General features: G+C 42.4%; 1 pseudogene; it reads left to right on the forward strand.

The window, feature by feature from the left end:
• The first annotated feature begins 454 nt into the window (after nt 1–454).
• Nucleotides 455–11,793, forward strand: LOC119826015 (annotated as a pseudogene).
• Nucleotides 11,794–24,705: the final 12,912 nt, after the last annotated feature.

Below are 24,705 nucleotides of genomic sequence, written 5' to 3' on the forward strand. Positions count from 1 at the left end.
GAAGGGCCATGCACAAGGTATCTCCTTCAGATTCTTGACTCCAGTGACCCACTTTTTGCAACTAGGCCCACCTCTTCGTAGCCCATTCTGTATGAACCCATCAATAGGTTCATATTGACACACTTGTCAATAGCACCACCATCTGGGGGCCAAGTCTTCAACACATAAGCCTTCAGGGGACACTTCATATTCAAATCATACTGCGGAGTATTGAGCATGCCAAAAATACAAGAGACTTTTATCTAGTGTGTCAATGTGAAAATTCCACAAGGTTGTAAAACTTGAATCCGAAGCTCAACAAAAAGCATTTGAAACTGTGTGTGAAGAAGAGAGAGAATGACGAGAAGAGGAACCCAGAAACCACGGGGGAATAGCAACACAAAAAGGAAGAGAAGCTTGAGAGATAGGGTGTCAGCAAGGTCAGAAGGAATTGTCAGAACCATGATGTTTAAGAATGAGAGGGAGGTTACTATCAAAGAACTTTGACACATTCTCTGGATTTGCCCCGCTGTCATCGCTGAACCAAGAGGAAGCCATTTTGCAAGGTGAAAGCAGAAACTGGGCCACACTAGGTTGAGGACATCAGAAGCCAGCACGAGAGGAAGACAACTCCAAGAAGTTCAGGAATGGAGGAGAAAGGCGGGGGAGATGCTAGTTGGCTTTGGTTGAGGAGGTAGGCAGCTGAGGGAGAGTTCTCCCCCACAGACTGTCCAATCTTCCCGATGATTTCTGTCTGGCTCAGGTCTAAAGTTCCCACACTGATGCTGTGGCAGTGGAGAGATATCCAGAAAAGAGGGGAGGGGAGCACAACAGAAAGCATCCAGGTCTCCTCCTTATGCCTTCAACCAATGCCAAATCCTTGGATTGGAAGGATGACTTAGCTACTTCTCTAGGCTGTCCCCACCTGAGCTGCTTGGAATCCAGGGGGTGTATAAGAAAAGTTACACATATTTTGGAAGAAAAAAGTGTTCTGTGTAGCCTAAGCCTGACATGACAAAGTCTTCCCCTCACAGAGAGGCCAACGCCTTCGTTCATCTGTACGATACAGCGAAGGTTCTAGTGGGACCAGAAATAAAGTTTAAGCTTCAACTACAAAACGTTTGCAGGCCAATGACTATTGCCAATTAAGGAGGACAGTCAAAAGAACTGGAAAAACTAGTATTTCCAAAGAACTCCACGTTCCAGTCTCGCTGACACCACGCATCACTAAAAGCATCATAGACCTTAACCTCTTCCATCCGGGCTGCATAATTCCCTCGCAGACAGTAGTTACCGGCAAGCGCCATGAAGCAGTCATCTGCTTGTCAGTACACATAGGCTCTATCAAGTTTCCCTATAGCTCAGTTACATCCTGAAGCCAACTCCTACAGGATATTTTTGTTACCTGCCCTGCTGTAGGGAAACCGTGCTACAAACCTACACAAAAAGTCTTCTGGACTATGAAAAAAAAGAAAGAAAGAAAGAAAGAAAGAAAGAAAGAAAGAAAAAGCACCAAGAAAAAAAAGTATCGCGTCGGTTTCAATGTCACAGGAGAAAGTTGAACCATGGTGGTGTGAGGGAGCTTGGGGCTCACTCTAAACAGTGGAAAACACAAATAATATTCCTGAGCACTGCTACTCTAATCCATTCTTCCGTCAAGATCAGCTTCGTGTATTACCAGTTCAGCAAGACCTTTGGTTATCGGCCAAATAAATGCCACTTCAGTGAGTTATTGCTGGGGCCAGCTTCAGCTCTCGGAGTCAGCGTTTTTCCTGTCTAAAGAACTACTGTAAGTTTCGCATCCGTAAACCATATGTGCCCTTGGGTCTAGAGTTTGCCCTTGTGACTTTTCCCCTCATCTAAAGGAGTCCCATTGTAAGCCCCAGGACCAAGAGTCTGACTCAGTGATGGAAGGGAGTTAGAGCCACGCACTTGTTGGCATAGACAGAAGGCAAAAGAGTGTGGAGTATGCCTGTTCCACATGAAAACCGCTGCCTGCATCTGGAAGCACAATTCAAATGAGATACATTAAAATACACACAACTTGGCCTCTGATAATGAAACAATAAAGGCACAGTAAATTCTGTGATTAATTTTTCAATTTGTGATGGTGGGCACAATTTCTTCAATTCTGTCTCACTTCAACTGAATTCAAAATGGATTTGGTAAACGCAGTGCTTGAGCAAGTGAGAATAAATGTTGTTTCATGTCTCATTCCTTCTCTTTAAATTGATGGTTAAGAGCATAACAAAAGGAGAAGACAACAAATGCCATATACATACTTGTGTGAGAAGACAAAAAAATACCACCCACATGCACAGAGTACCACACACAGTCATTGCAGGAGCTGTCAGACGCCGTATAGGGGGACCATTGAATACTGATGACATGTTTTTAACCCCACACAAACGATTCCTGCTACAGTGCACACAGCTCCTTCTGTCAGAGCTTGTCTCTCTCGTGCTGCCAGGAGTTACAGTCAGGGTACATCTGGAGGGTATTCTCCAGAAGGATGTTTTCAGTAGCCACACTTACACACAGACGCTCGCATCGTCCCCATCACGCTAGCCTTTGCCAATCAGTAGAGCACAATTGTTAAAAACAAGTACAAGCCTCCTCTAGGAAAAAGTCAATCCCTATTAACAGGCAGGAGACACTGAGAGATCCCCGTCTACTGTGAATTCTCCTCAAGGACATGCTAACCTCCCCCAGTGCTGAAAACATGACTGGCAGCCTCTCGCAGGTTCCAGATGTCTTAGTCATTCTAGAACAACTCTCATTCAGTTGGCTGTGGCTGATGTCTTTAGAACTATTTCCCTAGTCCTTCCTTTGTGTTTTGTTAATCCTACAAGACATATCATGCAAATTGAGAAGGATGTTCGTATACCTTCCTTAAATAATAATAATACAACTTAACCCAGCCCTCAGCACAGATATGAAACCACACTGTAGAATTCTGTATTCCAAAGCCCGTCCTCTCTTTTCAACCCACACCAAGCATTATTGTATCAATTTAACATGTTTTTATGCAGCACCTAACATGTGCCAGGCATCACACTAAATACTGATAATACAGCTATAAATAAAGCAGACAGAACTTCCAAGTTACAGGACTGGAGAGACGATCAGCAGGTAGGAGCACTTTCTACTCTTACAGAGGAGCAGAATTCCATCTCCAGTCATTATCTTTTTGACCTGGATACAGCTGATTTCTCCTCTCCAACACTTGCTGGTCTATAGTTTCACTGCCGAAGATCCAACTGTCTGAGAAAGCAAGCACTCTTGTTTGTAGTAGCAGACAGAGGTCTCCAACAATCCTCCCCTCAACCACTCAACAATTATTGATGAATATCACCTCAGTGCTAGGATCTAGACCTCCCTGAGAACAAGACGGAAGAGGTTCAGCTCTTGGTTTCAGGGACTGTGTGTGTCTGTAGTGTCTTTCATGTGCATCTGTTAGCGATTGATAGTTTTAAAACTGAACTTGCATTTCCGAAACCTGCTGATAGCTGAGAGTTAGCTCTTCTTCCTTTTTCCCAGGCTAATTCTTGTTCCTGATGCACTTAAGCACGGCTCGATGGATAACTGCCATTCCTTAAAAATATGCTACTGCCCGACTTGAAAAGAGTAAGCTAGACTTGGACGTGCATCTGAATGTTCTCACTCCATTTTCCATCGTCACAACCCTGGCTGTGTTTTCAATTAGACACAGTAACTGAAATTAATATTCCATTACACGTTTTTTGATCGTGCTTTAATTTAACCAACAATAATGATCAGGGCATGAAATAGCCAAGTCCTTTGTCTAGCGCTTGATGAATAGAACCATATGTCTGACCTCAACCCTTAGGGGAATGGACCTTCAGAAAGTATTTTCATGGCCCCTCCATTTTTTTTGTGTGTGTTATGTTCCTGTTGCTTTTTTGGTCTATTTGGCTTTGTTTACTCAATATATGTGGGAGGTGAGGCTCAAGTGAGGGGTTTTGCATCACTCCTCAAATTATGGCACTTGAGAATGCTGCCCCATTTGTCATCCATTATGTCTTCCTTCTGGTATTTATTCCAGAAGACTTTGGTCAAAGTATACACAGAAATTAACCAATTTTCTTTGCTTTGGGGAGGTTAATTGTGGGGTATGTGTGTCTATGTGCCTCTGTGTGTGAATTAACAGATAAATAAATATACATTAAGTGCTGATATCTCACTGTCCCACCTAGAGGGGAGGCTGGCAGTGTATAATCCAGATGCACTGTGGGAGGCTTACAGGGCACCATCTCCGGAGGGCTGTCATCCCTCGCCAGGTGAACATACTGTGGCTTTGATTGAGCCAGCCGCTCCTGCTTTGCCTTCTTAACAGTGTGTGACTGGGGTGGTTACTTATTAACGGCTCTGAACTCCTCTGCTCAGCTAGACAATAGCAACAAGATGATTAAGAGAGCATATACATGTGGGACACAATGGAGAATATCTACCACAAACGGTCATGATGGGCAGGCATGGAGAAGTCATCACTGTGCTCTTCCTCCTCTCTCTCTTTGCATCACCTCTACCATTTCATTCTAGAAACATCTTCTTGATTTATTTTTTTTTTTTTGTTTCCCTCCTGTTCTTCCCTCTCTGCCTGCAGCAGATCAGCTCTGAATGTTTCCATACTGGATTTAAAAGACATAAGTTAAATTTAAAACTACTAATTATCTGCTCACAAGAAAGACATTACAGAAGTATCCCTGTCATGCCAAGAGCTCTTGTCTTTTGTTTTGCTGTCCTGGATGAATGAGTAAGCAAATGCCCAGAGAGTCTCAAAATTAACACATAAATATAGGTGAGTAAGGAACATGGAAGAAGGGACATGATTACCAAAAAGTTTAAGCAGTGGACAGGATGGATGGAGAGACTCACATTTTTGGCCAGTCTTGTGGGAGTCACATCATCTCTCATTTGATAACGCCATCACGGGGTTATCATGAGCTAAGACCTTGGATCTGCATATAAAGTTCCTTTAAAGTGCCTTGATGGTTCTGGGGCTTTCTAGAAACCAGTGCCAGTCCAGCTATTGAGAGGACCCTTGCCTGGCTTTGAAGGGCTTAGGTTCTCAGACCAACTCTCACATCTATTAGTTGTGCATCCTCTGCAAGGCATTAGCTCTTTGCTCATCTCAGTTTCCTCTTCTGCGTAATGGGTGTGTTTGTCATAGCACAGCTGCAGACGACAAAAGCCATTCTGACTAGCTAAAAGGGACTTTTCACCTGGAAATGAAATAACTTCAAATTGTTAGAAGGACTAAGATGGCTAAGTCCCCAGCTGTGTTTTCAGGTATAATTTCTAGCCCCAGAATAATTTATCTCAGACATCTTCCTTGCTAACAGATAGATGCTTCATGCCAGATTTCTTAAATAATCATATCTATTTGTTTACTTGGTGTTATGTATGTATTCATATGGAGGTCAGAAGGCATTCATATAGGGGTTATATAGAAGTTGGTTTTCTCCCTCTGCCATGTATATCCTGGGGATCAAACTGAGGTCATCACACTTGGAAGCCATGCTCACAAGTCCCTCATGCAAAATTTCTGTTTCATAAGATAATTTAATTCATATTAATCCAAGTCTCCTGAGCGTGCAAGTGATAAGGCTGATATTGTGTCAGGAAGCCCAGTCACAGGGCTATGTGAGAAATGTTTCTAAGCTCTATAATCTCTGGGCTTGAGAAGGCTACCTACCTGTCAGGCCGACACTGAACAGAACAAGCAAGTCATGCAACTTCCCACAGAGGCAGGAAGGCGTTCCTTGCACGGTGGTGGCAGGATTAGTGTTTGTGAAGATGCTTCCACACCAGCAGCAGAGATTTAGCCAAATATGTTTGCCAAGACGCACACAACCATGTTAAAGTCATGTGTATTTACAGCTCCAGAGTGCATGAGTACAGAACAGATGCATGGGAGAGAGACACGTGTTCATATACTCCAGCCTGCAGCTCCGATAGACCAGGCAAACAAGGAGCACTGAGGACAAAGCCTGATCCACCCCCCCAAAAAAAATCCCCCAAAACCCTTATAAAACACTGCATCCAGTTACTTGTCAGACTAACAGAGACATTTTACAAAAATGAAACAGCCATAGTAGCAAACCTCAGAGTCTAACAAACTTTAGAGAGCAACGTCCCAGAAGGAATGAAATCACTGCCACTTGCCTGGAAATTTTCAAATACATTTCAAATAATTAATGGCAAAAGAGAGACATCATAATCAAAATTAAATTATTGCACAACATTTTAAATGAGTTATGTATGAACATCAGTGTGCAACGATGAAGAAATTTATAGTTTTAAATTCTGACAGCAAAAAGAAAGGCTGAAAATTAATGATTTAATCAGATATATTAAGTCATGGGCAAATTAACCCCAAATGGAGTCACTGAAAAGACTAGTGAGATTGAGCTTATCCTCATGGTGGTAATCAAGGAAACAGAGAGCGAACAAACACCATTAAGAGCAAATGTGCTTCTCTGATAATCTGCTGCCCAGTGTGCCAGGCCCAAGGCAACTCAGCACTGGAATAACCTGGGCACGAAAGGCTCACATCTGTAATCCTAGCACTTGAGAGATGGCCATAACCGGAGCAAATGTTCAGCATCATCTTGGCTATTCAAAGGTCAGTCTGGAGTGCATGAGATCTAGTCTGGACCAAATAAGCCTGATATTAGTAAATACTTCTTTTCAGCAAATAAATATGTCATAACTAGAGTCTTTACTAAAAAGAGTAAACTGTGACAAATCATTTACTACTGGTATATTTAAAGACACAAAGAGAGAATAAAGAATTTTTTTTTAGAGCAAGAACTCTCCAGTACTAAAGTGCAGGTCATATGAAGATTACTAGGTAAACACACTAACTGTGTTCATCTCTCCTTCAAGGACTTCCCATGAGCTTGACTAACACAGATCTGTTGTCCTGCCAAACCTCCCTAGCACAGCTGTGTAAGCTTTATAGACCCAGCTCGTTCTTATTTGCTTAGCCTTAAAAAAATTCCCTATGATAGTCATATGAGAATAACAAAAATACACCTGTAATATTTGGGAGACTTTTGGGCCTTGAAGGCAAACAAGAAGTTCCATAATTCTCCAACTGAGAAGACACACACAGATCTAGGACCCACCAATCAAAGGCCTTCCAGTTAAACAGCCAGAGAAGACTCACATTTAGAAAGAGTTAACACGGCTCTTCAGCCTCGTTCCTGGGCAGTATAAAGCATGCTGTCTCTTTTGTTCACTCTTGTTGCAGAGCAATCCTAGTGTCATTTCTGATCAGTGTTGAGACCTGGCAGTTGTCATTGGTTCCAGTACTTTAGATGAAGGACCAAGGAACAAATCAATCAAGAGGATTTGTTTTATCTCTTTTGGAAGCCCAGCAGATGCAAAGGATGCTGTCAGAGACATGAATGTATTGTCCTTAGATGATAAGCTGTCAAGATGGAGCAAGCCACCAAACCATCATTTGAAAATAGTAGATATGGATCCCCTCTAAGAAACAGAGGTCCTTCCAGAGATCATTGAGGAAGAAGAGAGGAAGTGGACCAACTAGAAGAGCCCTCTCTAGTCATATGGATGATAGTGGAGTTTTCACAAATTTTAGCACAAATTTTTCGAGGGGACCTCTCTGAGGAAAGAGTATCACCACCATAAAATGGAGGTCCTCCTTCTGAAAGATGGGGACCTTCAGGACCAGTTTGCAACAGCAGTGGAATGGGGGGAGGGAGCGTCCCTGTGTGAAGTGAAAGAGATCGCTAGAGCAGCTGCAAAGGGAATTCCTGCTGTCTCGTAGAGATATTTGTTTGTCCCCAAGAAATGATGGACATCCTACTAAACACAGCAATCAAAGAAGAGATCACCCAAGCTCTCATGATACCAAAGAGTCGGCCCCACCACCAAGAGATTATACTTCATGGTAGTTCACGTGATGGCTCCCCATCCAGAGGCTCTGGTGATAGAGGTGGATACAGTTGGATGCTGACTATTCAGATCATCATAGGAGAGTTAGGGTAACTCACACCGTGTAGTCCTCAGAGGACCACCTCTGTGTAATGGAGGAAGCAGGCCAACTACTCATGTGGCTGTGACGGCAAGGTGAAAGCTTTCCTTCTGAGGGGATTCGCACCGCTTAGACCCGTGGAAAACAAAGGAAGCCTGCTGCTGTCTTCAGGGAGCTTGGTAGAGCAGGGATTGTATAAAAGCATCTCTGGGATGGAAGCTCCCACAGACACGCAAGCAAAGTACTGTGGAAGGATGCTTGCCTTCTTCATCCACAGAGAAAGGGGGGTTAGTGTGTGTGTGTGTGTGTGTGCATGTGTGTACTGAAGATTGGAACCAACTACTCTCTACTTAAAAGTTAAAATGAAGAGATTTAAGTTTTAGGTTGGAAGATTATGCCATAGAGAGACTAGAAAGCTGAAACAATTAAAAACAAAATCCAATAATAAAAGACAATCACACAAACCTGAAGCCTTTAGTGTCATATCTATTAAAACATTAAAATCATTAAACACTTCACAAATCAAATTTGGTTAAACTGAACTTTTCTGAACTTTTTTTTGGCAAAACTCGACTTTTTTTAATGATTTTTTAAACAAGGATTGAGACTTTTTTTTTACAAAATTTAATGGAAATATTTTATTTCCAATAAAAGAATCAGGATGATGATGGTGCAGAAGCCCAGACAGACTGAAGCACTACTGACCCAAGCAGAGAAAAACTTCCTGAAAAGGGAACATTCAAGCATGAAACGTAGGGTTTAAGCTCTGAACCCCTGAGATGGATAAATGTTCAGGATACTCCAATTTCCTCTTGACTGGTTCACACACTTCTAGTTCCTTCCCTAACCTCACCTAAGCCCTCTTTGCCTCCCAGAAAGTGGGAAATGTCCCCTTTAAAGAGATCAAATGAAATGGAGAGAAACCATATATTTTCGTCTGAACTCCCCATCAGCTCAGAAAGGAGGCGGCATCGACCTCGCTTAGCTCCCGTGCCTCACCTTTCAGCTGGTACCTTTGTGCACCTTCAGCTGATGCCAGCCACCCAGCCCCAGGTCTCTTGCTCTGCTCTCCCAGGCTTCTTAAAACTCAGACTCCCACAACAAAGGCCAATTGAGGCCCCCGTTCGTGCTCGGGTTTACTGAGAATTGAACCAGAAGCAGATACCATCAAAACACATCCCACTCGTGACCTTTCACAGCCAACGAATTGGAAGGATTTTCCTTTGCTGAGGATTGAATTTAAAACGACTTCCCAGGAGTGAAAGGTCGGCCCATGGAATCATGATATCCAGTTAAACACGGCTAAATAGAACGTTTTAGCATGACAATAAATGGAGTTATATTTAGCTGATTTGAGAAACTATCTGGCTGAGGGAAAAGGAGGGGAACAGAGATGTTTCATCTCCCACCCCTCCTCTCTGAAAAATAATAGAGCAGGGCAAGAAAGCACAAAGGTGAAGATTTCACCGAATCTGCCCGGGGAGACTGCTTTTGCTTTCCCAACATCTACCATGTTGTGGGTAGGCTGTGTTGGCGGAACCACATAAAGACTGTATTGTTTTCTTGATGCACATATACAATTCTGTTAGCGTGACTGGAGCAAGATGGACTCCAAAGGGAGACCATACCCTCAAATAACTCCCCAGGCAGCTTTGATTTCTAGATAGGTAAGAGGTGAAAGCGCATTTGCCAAACGGGCTTTGATAACAAACGCATTCTTCATTAACAAGGAAAGACTGGAGGGGAAGAAGACTTGGCAGTCCTACCCCTGCGCTTGAAATGCCCCCGTGTCACTCTGAAACAACCTCATATTTTGTCGTTGTTAACTAACAGATGGTTTTGTTAGCCAGTGACTGTGTCTTGAAATAACTCCCAACAATAAAAGGCTGTGACACATGAGAGCAAAATGGGGCCCATAAGTGGTCGCCTTTTACCTCTAGACTCTTACCTTGTGGTCCATGCTGAAACTTGATGTGTGTAATTGCAGCCACTGGGAAGGTGTGGAGCACTGCGGCCTCAGATCTGCCAATAGTTAGGCAAGATTACAGGTGAGTGTTGCTTCTTCGAAGGGAAAAATATATTTAATTGAAACCAATTTAGAAATCAGAATCCTGTGAGCGAGCAGGGAGACTGTTTTCAAGGAAACACTGTCCCCTCTTGGCTGTGAGAGACCCGTAATGTTTCTCTCCCAGGCTAAGTGTGCTATTCGATAGGGAAGCCACTGCTAATGCCTTCGCCTCCAGACCCTGCCTATTACACGGGAGCTAGGACACCGGGGAAGCATAATCCCATTGTGCTTTGGCAAAGCCTTCACCTGCACAGAGGATTCCAGGCACTCTGGCTTTCCTCATAGGTTCAGTCTTTTTTGCTATGATCTTTTTCTTATAAAGTGTCCTTCCATCTGGTTCAGTTATTTCTAACTTGTTACTTACCCTTATTTACTTAGTCCAAAGTGGGATGACCCAACCTGTGTGGGTACAGCACTGACCACTTTCAAATCTATATCTAACCAAGACTGAGCGAAGTGCATCACTAGGGCTGCAGAAGTGATACTCCATCTTCAGGCTATTGCGTCCCACAGGTCTGTAGTTGAATAAACTCCCAACCTGTGCAGACATTAACACTGTACGAACAAGAGGTGACCTTTGTACAGTTTAGCAAAGATCTCCCATCAGAACATCGTGTCGAGGACACGACGGCCTTACATAGATGTTTACTGCTTCAAATTTACAGGGATTCTATTCCCGTTCAATTTCTTTTTCGTTTTTAATTTTTATTTATTTGTGGAATGTTGTCTTTTTTATGGTTGTGTCCTGGCTATGTTTCTCGGTTGCAGCTTGGAGAAGAAGGAGTTTATTTGTCTTACAGATTACAGCTCACTATTTAGGAAAGCCAGTTCAGGAACTCAAGGCAGGAACCTGGAGGCAGGCCCTGAAGCAGAGACCATGGGGCAGTGCTGTTTATTGACTTGCTCTCCATGACTTGCTCAGTTTGCTTTTTAATTTTTTCAATAGGTTTTAATTGAAATAGAATTTCCTAACTTTCCCTTTCCGAGCGGCAGTTCCTCCCATGGCCCCCTCCCACTTTTGAGCTGATTTCCTCTTTTTCCTTGACTATTGCAACTTGTGCATGTATGTGTGCATGCGCTTACGCACAATTATATATAAATACAACCTACTGAGTTTCTCTTTTTTGCTATTAGCATGTATATGGTTTCCAGGCTGACCACTCTTCATTGAATAACCAACCGATAAGAGGGCTCATCTCTGGAAGAGGCTGTTCTATCTCCTTCTCTCAGCGTCATTAGTTGCTAGCAGTTAATTCTTTGTCTCGGGGTGGGACCTCTTGAAAACTTCCTTCTTCCCTGCTAACAAACTGATACTGCCACTGTCCCCACCGTGCTTATGCAGTCGTTTCTAGGAGACGCTTCCATGACAGTCTTCTCTGTATTCAGATTCTTGCAACCAGTCTGCCTCCTCTGAAGCGGTGCTCCCAAAGATGCAGGAACCATGATGTAAATTTTTCTGTGGGATTGGGCTCCTCACAATTTGGTGAGCTGTTTTCATGGTAGTCTCCACCTTCTGTAAGGAGGCTTTTCTTACTAGGGGTGGTAGCTAGACTTATCTAGGAAAGGTGCCTCATGCACCCAATTTGCTTTTTAACTCAGGACCCTGTCCGGGGGTGATGCCACTAACAGTGCCCTGCGCCCTTACACGTCAATCATTGATCAGGAAAAGGCACTACAGACTTTCCTGCAGGCCAGGCCAGTGGAAGCGTTCCCCAGTTGATGTTCCCTCCTTCCAAGTGACTGTAGTTTGTACTGAGTTGATAAAATAATCAACCAGGACAGGATGAGGAGAGGGGAAATTTATGTAAGTCAGGCTGGCCTTGAACTTGCTGGATAGCCTAGACTGGCCTTGAACTCCTGATCCATCATCTTACCTCAACCTTCCAGATGTGAGGTACCACAGACACGAGCCTCCATCTCTGGCTTTCAGCCTTGCCTTTCTCTTCTCCTCATGCACTACTGACCCTTCACAGTTCATCCAGGACTTTCCGCTCGTCTCTCCACTGTGGTGTGTCATCTGTAGTGTCCAGAGTTCAAAGTCTATGTGAAAGACCAGCGGATAAGACATGCCCAGGAACAACTCCACTCTTGTCCTAGCTTCTGCATCTTGTCCTTGTCCTCCCTGCTCCCCAGCCTTCCCCACCCCTGAGGACACCCTACTGATCATAACGTCTTCATGCAGCAATACCTAGGTATTGTCTTATGACATGAAACAAATTACTTTAATCAAATGAACCGAAACCTTTGAAACTTCTGGGTCCCATGCCTCTGATATGACATAACTGTGGCTATGTGACATAATTTCATGCCAAGTGATCCTTGTGGCAGAAGCCAGCTCTCATCACCAGGCTGAATAAAGAAATCTTTTCTGGCTATATATTTGAAGTAGTCCATAAATTACTCCCATGGGCATTTTATATGTAATGATCTAATCTTGAATGCGTGGTTGGAAGAGTTCCACTGCAACTTTAGCCTGGCCCTAAAACTCCCATTGCCCACCCCCTCCCCTCTCAGAGATATTCTACAACCAGCCCTGTGTCCATTCATGGCTGCCCAACTTCACTCTGCTCTTCACTCTCAAGAAGCAAAGCCAAGGGCTCCACAGATCCAGATATGCAGTCTCCATGATGGGCTTCTTCGGAATACAACATAAATGTTACAGCAATCTTCTCAGTGAGGCAAAGAGGTCATAACGCACTCAGCTATGATCGTGGCATAACAAATCTCACATTTACACAATATTTTTGACGAGATCGGATGACTACTGACAAAGGCGGGGGGGGGGACACAAAGGATGCTGTCATCTTGTCCTACAAAAAACCAAAAAACAAAGCAAAACAAGCATCAACAAAAGCAAAAACAGAGGAGCAAGAGAGAAGGCTAGTGGGCAAACCATTTGCTGTTGAAGCCTGGGGACTTAAATTCTAATCCCTGGACTCCACACAAATGCAGGTCCAGTAAGGGGTATCTCTAATCCCAATACTCCTTTGGGGAAATTGGAAGGCAGAGATAAGAGTAGCCATAGAAGCTCTCAGGCCAGCTAGAGGGGTGTCCAAATCAGTGGATAACAATAAAAAGACCCCAATTCAAGGACCTAGACCCAAGGCTGAACTCCATATGTGTGCCATACTCATACCTGCACACACACACACACACACACACACACACACATACACACACACATACACACACACACACACACACACACACACACACACACACACTTAAAAGTTTTACAGTAAACATATTAGGTGTTAACTGTGATACCAAAAAAGCAAGGGGTTTGAAAATTATTGGAACGAGGGCTAAGCAGTCCTATCTTCTCTTTATCCCATTATTAACGAAGGTCCTGTTTGGTTTGCTCGGGTGGAGTCTTCTGCTGAGAAGGGCACAGTCACTCAGCTAAACTAACAGCAAAATCTTTGTTTGAGTCACACTGTGGAAGTGATCAATACTCTATGCATTTGGATTGGCTTACTTTGCCCCTTGGGAAGGCTGGCAATGGCCTACTGAAGGAGATCTAGACCAAGACAAAATAAAAGTTAAAACAACTCATGTTTTGGAATAGAAACCACCACTTATCAGCTGTAAGACCAAAGTCACTAAATAAGCTGAGAGGTTTGAAATAATTGGCACTTTCAAATTCTAAAGTTTTATAACTATAATGAAGTAGATTAAGTTGAAGCTGTCAGAGATATGTGACCCAAGTCTTGGGACTGTAATTCTCAAACTTGGCTCATTTTGTCCTCTATATAATTTGTAACTAATGGAGAGAAAGCTGCTTGGGAGATGGTGATGGTGTCCAAAGTGGCCAGCAGCAGCAGAACGTAAGGAAACTAGCTGCTACTGTTTGCATAGGATCTACCCTTGACTCACTACGGTTCTGAGATTTTAGCCAAGACTAGTTATTAGAGACACATAGACATTATGAAATATCAATGAAATGTGTAGAACTGGGGTAACTGTCAATTGAATAAGTTATCAGAAGCTGTGGGAAGAAGAACCTTCAGAAATCACTAAGACTCAGATCACATGCCCTTGTCTATAAATGCTAACAAAATCTACAGAAAGCTTTGGTGGAAACAAAACATTTAGTACAGTGCCCAGCACTCTAAGCCCAATAAAGAGAAGCCACCTGAACAGACAAATCTGAATCAACAGTAGTGTGCTGAAGAACACATGCGATACTCACGGTCACCAGGATTGTTTACGGTTTATCTAGCAAGTTAGCCCAGCAAAATTTAAGGTCATTATTGAACACAGCCCTGATCAGTAAAATAAACCCTTCAACAAGATCCAACTCTTTATGACTTAAAGTCATCTGTAAACACATCACAATTCCAAGACCTCAAAACAAATAACCCAATATACCATTGTCTTATGAAGACCCAGCTTGAGGAACTTCAGAGAACTGTGGGGTGCAAGGATCAATCACACCATGATCTGCCATTTCCCCATCTAAGTAACTAACTCCTGAGAGTGAGTGTCCATACAAATATGGAGCACAAATGCCTCAAAAAAGGTAACACATTTTACGAATTAAATGACCCCCACTTGCTCTACTGAGTAAAGAAACCTTCCCGTGATAAAGGTGGGTGCCAGTGCTTCGTCTCAGTTCTAGGCAGACAAGATAGTCCCCTCCCAGAAGCATGTCTAGGAGGATGGAGCACTCTGTGTGACCACCCCAGAAAACCACGTGGAAGGAAGACAATAATCCTCACAGAAAGCCCTAGAGGACTCGCAGGAAGACAACAAGGAGTGGAGGCCAGGTGAACACGCCCACAAATTTTACCACAGCCCGTAGGGAGACCATTGATCCTAGAAAGAAATAATCCTGGGTTTATATTTTCAAGCATCATGAAAAGTACATTATCAACTAAAAAACTGGGAACAAACCTATAAACACTTTTTCTTTTTATGAAAGTCTCTTCACTTGTCTTGTGTGCCTATAATCTCAGCACTCAGGAGGTTGAAGCAGGAGGATTGCGAATTTAAGACCCAGCTAGGTTATAAGTGAGGCCTTGTCTCAAAGTAGCCTTTTCCAGCCCTGCATAGCCTCCTCCGCCCTACAGAGGCTGCAACGGCACTTGTGCGGCCACTGCATTTACAAGCTCTCAAAATCATAGATGAGGGTTTCAAATCACGCTCAAAGGCACCAGCAGTCTTGAAGATGTCTGAATTGGTGTCTTAAAGACATGGAAAATTAGACTGTGAATGATCCAAACTAGGGTATAGAAAATCCAAACCCTTTCCAGGATGACAAGTGATGCCCTAAGAACACAATAAGTCCAACTAAAAGCACGCATGGTAACGCAGATAGTCAAAGCAAAGGAATGTAGTAATAACTACAGTTGGTCATAATATCTGAATCTAGGGAAGAAAGGACTCATTATATCACCAGAAAGAGGACAGCTGACATAAAGTCACAGTACAAAAATAGCATTCGAGTTTGTTTTAATAGTGAGAAGGGGCCAGAGAAGATATTTGTTCTCATTCCCATGGGCATATTCATGGTTTGAAAGCCTACATGTGCCCTCATTTCTCTCTGTGTTTATGGAACAGTGACTATGGGTAATAAGGGAATAAGGGTAAACCCACAGTAGGTAGCCACAGAACCTACAGTGACTGTTTTCCACCGGCGCCCACAGATAACAGCCTTCCAAATCTAGCAGTTGGTCAACTTCAGAGGCCACACCCACCAGCAAATTCAAAAGAGTGGCTGACAGAGTCACACAGAGGCAAACCAGAACAAAACTCCCCCAAAGGAGAATAGGCCAAGCAAACTTGATGGCTTGTTGTCTGTGCAGAAAATCTCTAGCTAATTTCCCCTTGGTGTATACCTGGTGCCGACTATGAGCAACACATCACAATGTAGAACGATGTCCATTATAAGCAGAGAGGGCTCCAGATTCTAAGTAGAGTGAGGATTTGAGAACTCCCACTCTTAACCACAGTATAGGAGTCTCAACCATAAATATTGCTTCACCCTTATAATCATAGCCTGGGTTTCACACATGGGTTCTTCAGTCCACTCTGGTCTCCTCATTGAGACCAGATTTACATGCACAATTTAATCGCAGGATGTGGGAGACTGAGGCAGGAGGATTGAGGCTTTAGAGTGAGAGACCCTGTTGTTGTTGTTGTTGTTGCTGTTGTTGTGTTTTTTAAGTAAGTTTGGATCCTGCAGCCTTATGTAGTCACCCCCCACTCATCCAAGTCTGCTAATAGTTCTGCAACTAGGAAGATTTTTACAACCCGAAATAGTTTCTTCTTAATTACAGCAACCAGGAAGGCAATCTTGAGGAAGGTATAAAATGAAAATTAAGGAAAGGGATATAAATAGAGATGACGAGGGAACGCACAAATGCACGGTGCGAGAAGTCATGTGGATAGGTATAGTCTGTCACACTAGATTCTAATGTGACAGTTTTTGTGATTTTATGATCTTACAAATATGATTTGGGGACCATTGTAATATTTTGTATGTTTGGTTTATTTGAGGGCATGTGTAAATGTTAAAGGAATGCTATATATCAAGTAAGCAAGTTTCACAGGAAATTAGATGTGATTAGGTAAATAATAAACATTATGTTTCTGGCTACTTATTTTGATAATCTTTTGAATTTTTTATTTTTATATTACCTGGGTTAACAAGTAAAAATATTTAGACCACAAGTCAACACATTTTCTTCTGTAAAATGTCAAATAGTAAAGATCTTAAGACTTGCAGCCCAGATCCATCTGTCATGGTGACTTGGCTCTTGGGGTATCACATGAAGAAACCCATAGAAAAGTCCTGTGGGTGAGCGCTTACACTCCAATAGACCACATTTACTCAAATCAGCACTAGCTAGACTTAGTCCACTGTTTTTCAATTCCTAGACTAAGACCTGGCAATTGTTTTGCATTTAAAAGATCAGCTCAAAATTACTGCCAAGATGAACAAATCAGGCTTTAGCCTAAATACAAATAATATCAAATATTTCTCCAGCCTGAAGAATTTGCTAGATTAGAAGAATTTCTGATGAGCCCAGTCTGCCGCTGCCTGTGGGTTTGAAGTCCTGATTTTCCCTCCATCCCTCTACTCTGTGCTTGCAGGGACTCCGCATCCTGTCCAAGACATTCTGTGCTTATTTACTTCATACGGGCCAGCCCCGGATTTACATCAATCTAGAATTCATTTTTATTAATTAAAATCGGTAGAAGAAAGAAAGGAAGGAATTTTTTAAATGGAAAAGGTCATAAAAGAGACCTTTTGAGATGTCTGTTTCCTAAGAGTTGGGAAACACTCACTTCAATCTTCTGAGGTATAACACAAGGTGGAAGAGAAAAATCAATCAATCAGTGCCCTTACAAAGGTATATTCTATCAGCAGTTATCTCTTCTGTCATAGCATCCTATACCCATGCTATCCAGAGCAGAAAGAAGTGAGTAGCTGGGCGGTGGTGGCACAGGCCTTTAATTCCAGCACTCAGGAGGCAGAGGCAGGAGGATCTCTGTGAGTTCGAGGCCAGCCTGATCTACAAGAGCTAGTGCCAGGACAGGCTCCAAAGCGTCAGTGAAACCCTGTCTCGAAAAATCAAAAAAGAAAGAGAGAAGGAAAGGAAGGAAAGGGGAAGGGAGGTAGGGGAGGGGGGAAGTTACGAAAGGGGGGGTACGAGGGGAGGGGGAGGAAGAGGGAGGAGAGGGAGGGAGGGAGGGGGAGGGAGAGAGATAGAAAGAAAGAAAGAAAGAAAGAAAGAAAGAAAGAAAGAAAGAAAGAAAGAAAGAAAGAAAGAAGTGATGGGCCGGGCGGTGGTGGCGCACGCCTTTAATCCCAGCACTCGGGAGGCAGATTCAGGCAGATCTCTGTGAGTTCGAAGCTAGCCTGGTCTACAAGAGCTAGTTCCAGGACAGGCTCTAAAAAAAAAAAGCTACAGAGAAACCCTGTCTTGAAAAACAAAAAAAAAAAAAAAAAAAGAAAAGAAAAAAGAAAAGAAAGAAAGAAGTGAGCAAAAATGTTTGTTAATGAATGAACTCCTGGATGAGGGCATTTGAATTAACTTTGCCATCATGTCTGGTCAATGTGAAGACCAGCTGATGTTCTGCTGGTCCTAGCATGCCTTGTCTATCTCGGGCAGATGCAGAGACAGAGTAAGACATGAGCACTAAGTAAAATATGCTGGACTCAGAGAAACTGACAGCTTGTGTTTCTCTCATATACAGAATAAAGATTAAGAATAAAAAGACAGAGTAAGAGAAACACTATTTTGGGGAAAGGAGGGGAGCTATTATGAAAGAAAGGGAAAGGAGATAAAAGAAGCAGGGTAAATTTGATCAAAGTGCTGCAAACGTGTATGGAAATGTCACAAGGAAACCCATTTTGGAACAATTAGTATGTGATCAATTAGGGGTGAACCCAAGAACCATAGACTATCCAATATAAACCCCAATGCCTGGCCCGCAAAACCTCCTCTTAAGTTGTTGGTTGGGAAAGTGAAGAAAAAAAACCAAAATAATATAGGCTATTGCCATTGTCAGTGCCATGCAGAACCTGAAGGTAAGACCCCATCACTGAGGACACCACATACTTTAGACAGAATCTGGAGAAATCTCCTAGGACGGACCTGGAGGCCTTCTTCTTGATGGCTACTTCTCATTGCATTAGGAGTTAGGCAAATGCCAAGGGAGGAAAGCGATCAATAGTCCTCACCAGCAACAAAACCTACAAATCTCAACCATGACCAGAACAGCAAGATATCCCCCAAGGGTACAACAGTGGCATTTGTGTGGTGGGCATAACCAACATCTATCTAATTGGATTTAAGGTCTTCTCAATAAGAAAGAATTCATGCCTGGTACCATATTCGTAGCTAACGGCACGTGGCTGGTGAACTCATAAACCTCATATGGTTCCACTTTCTTAAACCAATATAATTTCTAACTGCAGCAGGTCCTATGCCCACAAATAAGTGTAGCTCTCACCCTTCATTTTTGTAATAGACAGAGATCATTTAAAAGACACAACAGGTACAGAGAACAACTGACCATGGGGTGCCCAGAACCAGCTGATATATCCACAACACAAGCCCTACTCCTAAGTCTCAGGGAGCATCATGGAAGCAGGGGTAGAAAGATCCTAGGAGCCAGAGGAAGAGGAGGTCTACCATGAGTTGTTTCTTTTAAGTATGACAGGGAAGCTGTACCCATGAAATCTGAACAGTATGCACTCTTAAAACAAGGCTTGTACAATGACATCATCAGTTGACTTGTTCGTGTGGATAGGAGAAATCTCATAAAATTTCCTTAGATGAAGAGCTACAGGCATTTAGTGGCTTCTGAAAGAGGAAGAATCAGTCTTCACCAGGGATTAGACTCCTGTGGGTTATCCAATCCTAAGAAGTCAACTCTAAACACATATACATAGGAGTAACACCAAACGGACTCAGCAGGCTGTGTGTGTGTGTGTGTGTATGTGTGTGTATGCATAAATGTACATATATTATATATACATCATATATACCTATGTATAAATATGTAGCAATAATTCAAGAAAATATGTCATGAATTTGAGAGGGAGTTGGAGGACCTGGGAAGAGTTGGAGGGGAAAGAGAGAGGAGTGGAAATGATGTAAATACAAGGCTCGCATATGAGATTTCCAAAGCAATTTAAATATTTATATAGAGAAAAAGAGAGGGTAATAATAGGAAAGACTTTACCACACAGTACTAACCCTGTGTGATCTAACCCTGTGAAAGGAGAGCAGAAAGGAAGGGAAGCAAGGAGAGAGAGCTGGAGACTGAAGGGTGGGCATTTGGGCAGCTCAACAAAGTGGGCAGGGCAGGGACACCGCAGAGCTAAGGTTGTCCAGTAGAATCCTGTGTTGGCCAGAAGTGATCTGCTTCTGCACCAGCTGCCTCACAGAGGAATATTTAGAGAGAGCATTCCAAGTAGTTCTTTGGCTTCTAGGTTTTAAGTCTCAGACATTTCAAGCAAGCCACACTTGTAGGCACAGTCTTATTATTGTCCATTCATAAACTCATATCAGAAATATTCAAGCAGTCCTAGAAGAGCAAGCACCCAAAACTGAGGGTGCCCTAAAGTTGCAGGATCTGGATGTTGTGCATTAACTACCTTCACAAGCATGCTTTCTTGACAACATCCTCAGTGGCACACCTTAAGGGTCATAGAAACCAAAACAATTCCTGTTTCTAAGATGAGTAGGCCACACTCCCTTCCATCACCGTACTTCCCACTTCTTTTCTGAATGAACTCTGAGATTTGTCCTCTTGGATGCAAGAAGACATTGTCTTCTTCCCATTCAATTGTAGGGATGGACTGAAAGCCTTCCATGTATATGACTGTTTCTCTCTTCACTAAGTTGACAGATGTAGACATTTAAAGTTACACATAGAAAGAACATCTCTATGTACTATGCCATTAAAGAGTACAAATCCACTCCATCATCTTTTGAATATCTCTCACTTAGACTCTAAGCTCTCAGTAAATATTTATATCTGGTTTGTAAACCAAAGATGGCATTTCTTTTGTTTCAATACCTAATTCTGAGAGACTTCTCCCAACTACTGACCCAAAGAAAGAGATAAAGTATGTCTAAAAATAGTTGTGTACTTTATAGAAATGTAGTTATAAAACAAACAACATGCACAGCAATTATGTAATACTTTGCATCATGAAATTCAGTAATGAGGTACAAATAAAACATTGCAAAATTTTAGAGAAAACAGACACTATTTCTAGACAGGAGAGTCAGGAGAATGTCGTACGTAACAGATAGTGTTTAATTCAGGTCTTGAAATAAAATCAAGTTTGTACCCCAGATGGCGAAATGAATGCTATTGGCAGGCCAAATCATGTTGGGCACAAAAGCATGGAGCCAAGAAAACCCAGCCTTGTTAAAAGAAAAACTAAATAAAATAACATAACAACAAAACAAAAACAAATGGGAAAACCCCACAAACCAAACCAACTCAGGGCATGACAATTTTTAGAGCATTAGGGCGGAGCAACAATCTTGGCCACCAGCGGTTTGGTCTCTAAACTTTAATTTCACACACTTTTGGCAAGTTAATCCTGGTGGATCCACCGTTCTTGACATTTGTTCCTAAGGGTCATTCATGGCAGACGAATTTCTCCAAAGTGCAGACTTGAAAATGGTCTCCTGGTTAAGAGACTTATTCTGACTCAAGGGCAAATTTTATTAGCATGTGAGACGTACATTAGAACCCATGATGTGTAGTTGCTACATGACAGGCAGGGTGTTTAAAAATAAGTGTAAGACGTGTCATTAGTTCAGGTGGCGCTCTGACACCACACATCACTGCTCTGTGACTAAGAACGCGCCCATTCTCGCCGTACACCGCTCCATTAGTGATTTTAATTGCATGCTAAGCTTTTTTAATTTATTGCTGTCATTTAGGTTCGTGTACTGTACTAATATTTATTCCGCATACTATATAACACCTTATTAAGTTTATTGCCCGCTTTGTATAAACTTTTGCATTCAACTTGCACATGAAGAACTAACTCAGAACAACTCAGAATACGTAAATGATAGCAAGATGATGACAATAAAGATAGATATATGATAGATAAATGCATAGATAGATAGATGATGATGATAGATAGATAGATAGATAGATAGATAGATAGATAGATAGATGATAGATACTAGATATATGCATATTTCCTATTGTTTAACAGTTAAGAATATAAAAGTACTTACTAAATTTAGATAAAATCGTAACACACTTGGTCATTTTTATGTCCTCTGCAGAGTCTTCAGTGGTATGATGGCTAATTGTCTTCAACTTGACTAGATTTGGAACCACCAAAACCACATACCTCTAAGTGTCTAAGTGTTTCCAGAGAGGTTGAAATGAAAAAAGGAAGCCCATCCTGAATGTAGGTGGCACCATCGCATGGCGAGGATCTGGGCTGAATGAACATGGAGAAGGGACAAATGAGAACGAGGGGAGGAGCAGATTTTCTTCTCTCTCAGCTCCTTGACAGTCTCAGGTTCCCAGCACTGTGTCTTTCCCACCATGATGGACAGCGCTCTCAAACCCTGAACCAAAATAAACCTGTCCATCATTAGGCTGGCTTTGTTAGGGATTTTATCACAGCAATAAGGAAAGTAACTGACAAGTGGGGCCAGAATGTGTCCCCCGTTTTAATTCATATCCAATAAGTGGAGGCTGCGCTGTTTTCAGTGTCTAACACATGTCAGATAGAGGAGGTCGTCGAACTTTTCCGGAGGAAGCCAAGATGTCATACAATAAGATTGGCTATCTAGACACCTGTATCCTGTTGAACCACTGGTAAACCTATAGTAAGCCACAGAGGTGGCCGACTCAAATCCAGAATGAACGACATAGCAACGGCAAACTTCTCGTCACTTCTCCTGGTCTTCCCTCTCTATTTTTAATCCTTTAACTCTTCTTTCTAAACCAAAATCTTTAATGTTTGACACCTGCTAAGATCTGCATTTCGAGAATGTGGAAGGTCCAGAAGCAATTTCTGAAATGCTTGCCTTTCTTCTTCCCTTGCTGTTTTGCAATTTAAAAACAAAAACAAAAAAAAATCCAAAACATGAATATGTAAGCCCATCAACCTTATTTTCTCCACTCACCCAAAATTTAATGGGAATTTTGCTTTTTATGGGCAGAGATAATCACTGACAATGTGAACATTTCTTAGATGATTGTTGTCTTTTTTTAAAAAAAAATAGATGTGATTATTTTGAGGTGCTGGTACAGTGACTCTTTCTCCATGACTGAGTGGATCCACCCAAATCACTATCTCTTTCCTAGCTGATTCATTTTGTAAATGCAAGGTCCGATGGCAAGTGGTTTGATTCCTATGAGTCCACACGGGCAGTGAGACACTGGAGCATCCTGGGCTCCAATGTCAAGTACACCCCTCTCTTCCTCAGCCTCCTGTGCTTCTGAACCCTGAGCTGTGAGAATAAGGTGACAATATACACACCCAGGAGGTCAAATAAAAACTATGCATCCATAAATGTCTGGCATAAAGAAAGTATTCGGTAAGTGCTTGTTTTTCTTTCCGAGTTGCTTCATTTCCTTTGCTTATTTTCACTAAACACCCTTTTAAAATGGCCAAGGGTAATCTGTCACATTCACACGCAGGGACGCTGTTCCTCGGAAGCTCGTCACTCCTCAGTGCAGTCTTGGTTCGGCACTCAAGTCAGTCAGGGAGAGTAGGAACAGTCACCACAGGTGCGGGCCCTCTCAGAATGCAACTGAAGGACGAGGCCTGTCTGTGAGAATTGTGTTATTTTGTGAGGTAAGTTTTACTTTTTAGAATAAAAAGCCCCAAATCTAAATAATCAATAAATTACTATGATTTCTTCAAAATGTTGGGGTGTGTTATGGTTTGACTTCATTCTCTTTTTTTATTTTAATTTTTTATTTTTTTATTTTTATTTTTTGTCTGTGTGCATGTATGTACACTGCATGCATGCTTGGTATCCAGGGAGGTTAGAAGATAATGTCAAACCCCTGAAACTGTAATTACAGCTGGTTGTGAGCTGCCACGTGGGTACTAGGAACTGAACCCCTGTCCTCTGGAAGAGCATTAAATACTCCTGAAAAAGGACCTTAACTGGATTGTTTTGACTGCCAGTTAAAGAATTAAAGGGCTGGACTGTTCTGGAGCACAGCAGGTAGCAACAGAAAAATCTCCAACACTTCAGACAGCAGCAACAGACAGAATCCACGGCCGAAGAAAAGTGTTTACCAGGACGGGGAAGGAAGAGCACACACATGCAGCAGATAGACAGAAAGAACCTTCACCAAGTAGACTCTGGAAGCTGAAATAGCCAGTTGCTTCTCAAGGACTGGGCTTGTTTTGTTTTGAAGTGTCTGGAGAATATTCCTCTCCTAATTTAGGGTTCATCAGTTTGAGGACCGACAGGATGGTTGGTTGGCCCAGAACCTTTGAGTAACAGTCCTGATCCAACCTTGACCTGGTTGAGTCAGTCCAGTAAGGGGCCTGCTGGTAGGATACAAAAGCCCACGTTGTCTTTGTTTTAAGCTGCCAGGCTTTGTCTCACATCAGTAGGGTTAGGAAGAAACTGGCCCTCTTGGGGGTTCACCACCTTCATTACCCAGCCCAGGTCCATCTTCTATCTGTCCATGTGCCTGCTAGGAGTCTGTCTCACCCCTTAGTTCTCATTCTCATCCACTCAGCCACCTCTCCAGACAGATGACTTTTCCTTGCTTTTCTTCTAACCTCCTGTTTTAAAAGCTGAACAGTGGTGCTAGAAGAAATGGAATCGTTAGCACTGATAAATGACCCCATTTCATTTGTTAGTGAACACAAATCTGAGTGAGCAGAGGGAGGTGAGTTTGACAGTGTAGCAAATATTAAGTTATTAATGTCTGCACTCTAAAAAAAAATCTCACCCAAAATATAAACACATTCCTTCTTACCAAGGGGCTTATAAAGACTACATGAATTCTTTTATTTTATCCCTATGTATATATGTTCTACACAGAAGCTAAGGTTAACTTTTTATATCATATGATGAACACAGAGTCTGAAACACAAGAGCCAGGACAGGAGAATACTTCAAACCCAAATACATTGCTACCTATAAACATGGAAGTT

This window comes from Arvicola amphibius, chromosome 11 (assembly GCF_903992535.2).
Source record: "Arvicola amphibius chromosome 11, mArvAmp1.2, whole genome shotgun sequence".
Classification (NCBI taxonomy): Eukaryota; Metazoa; Chordata; class Mammalia; order Rodentia; family Cricetidae; genus Arvicola; species Arvicola amphibius.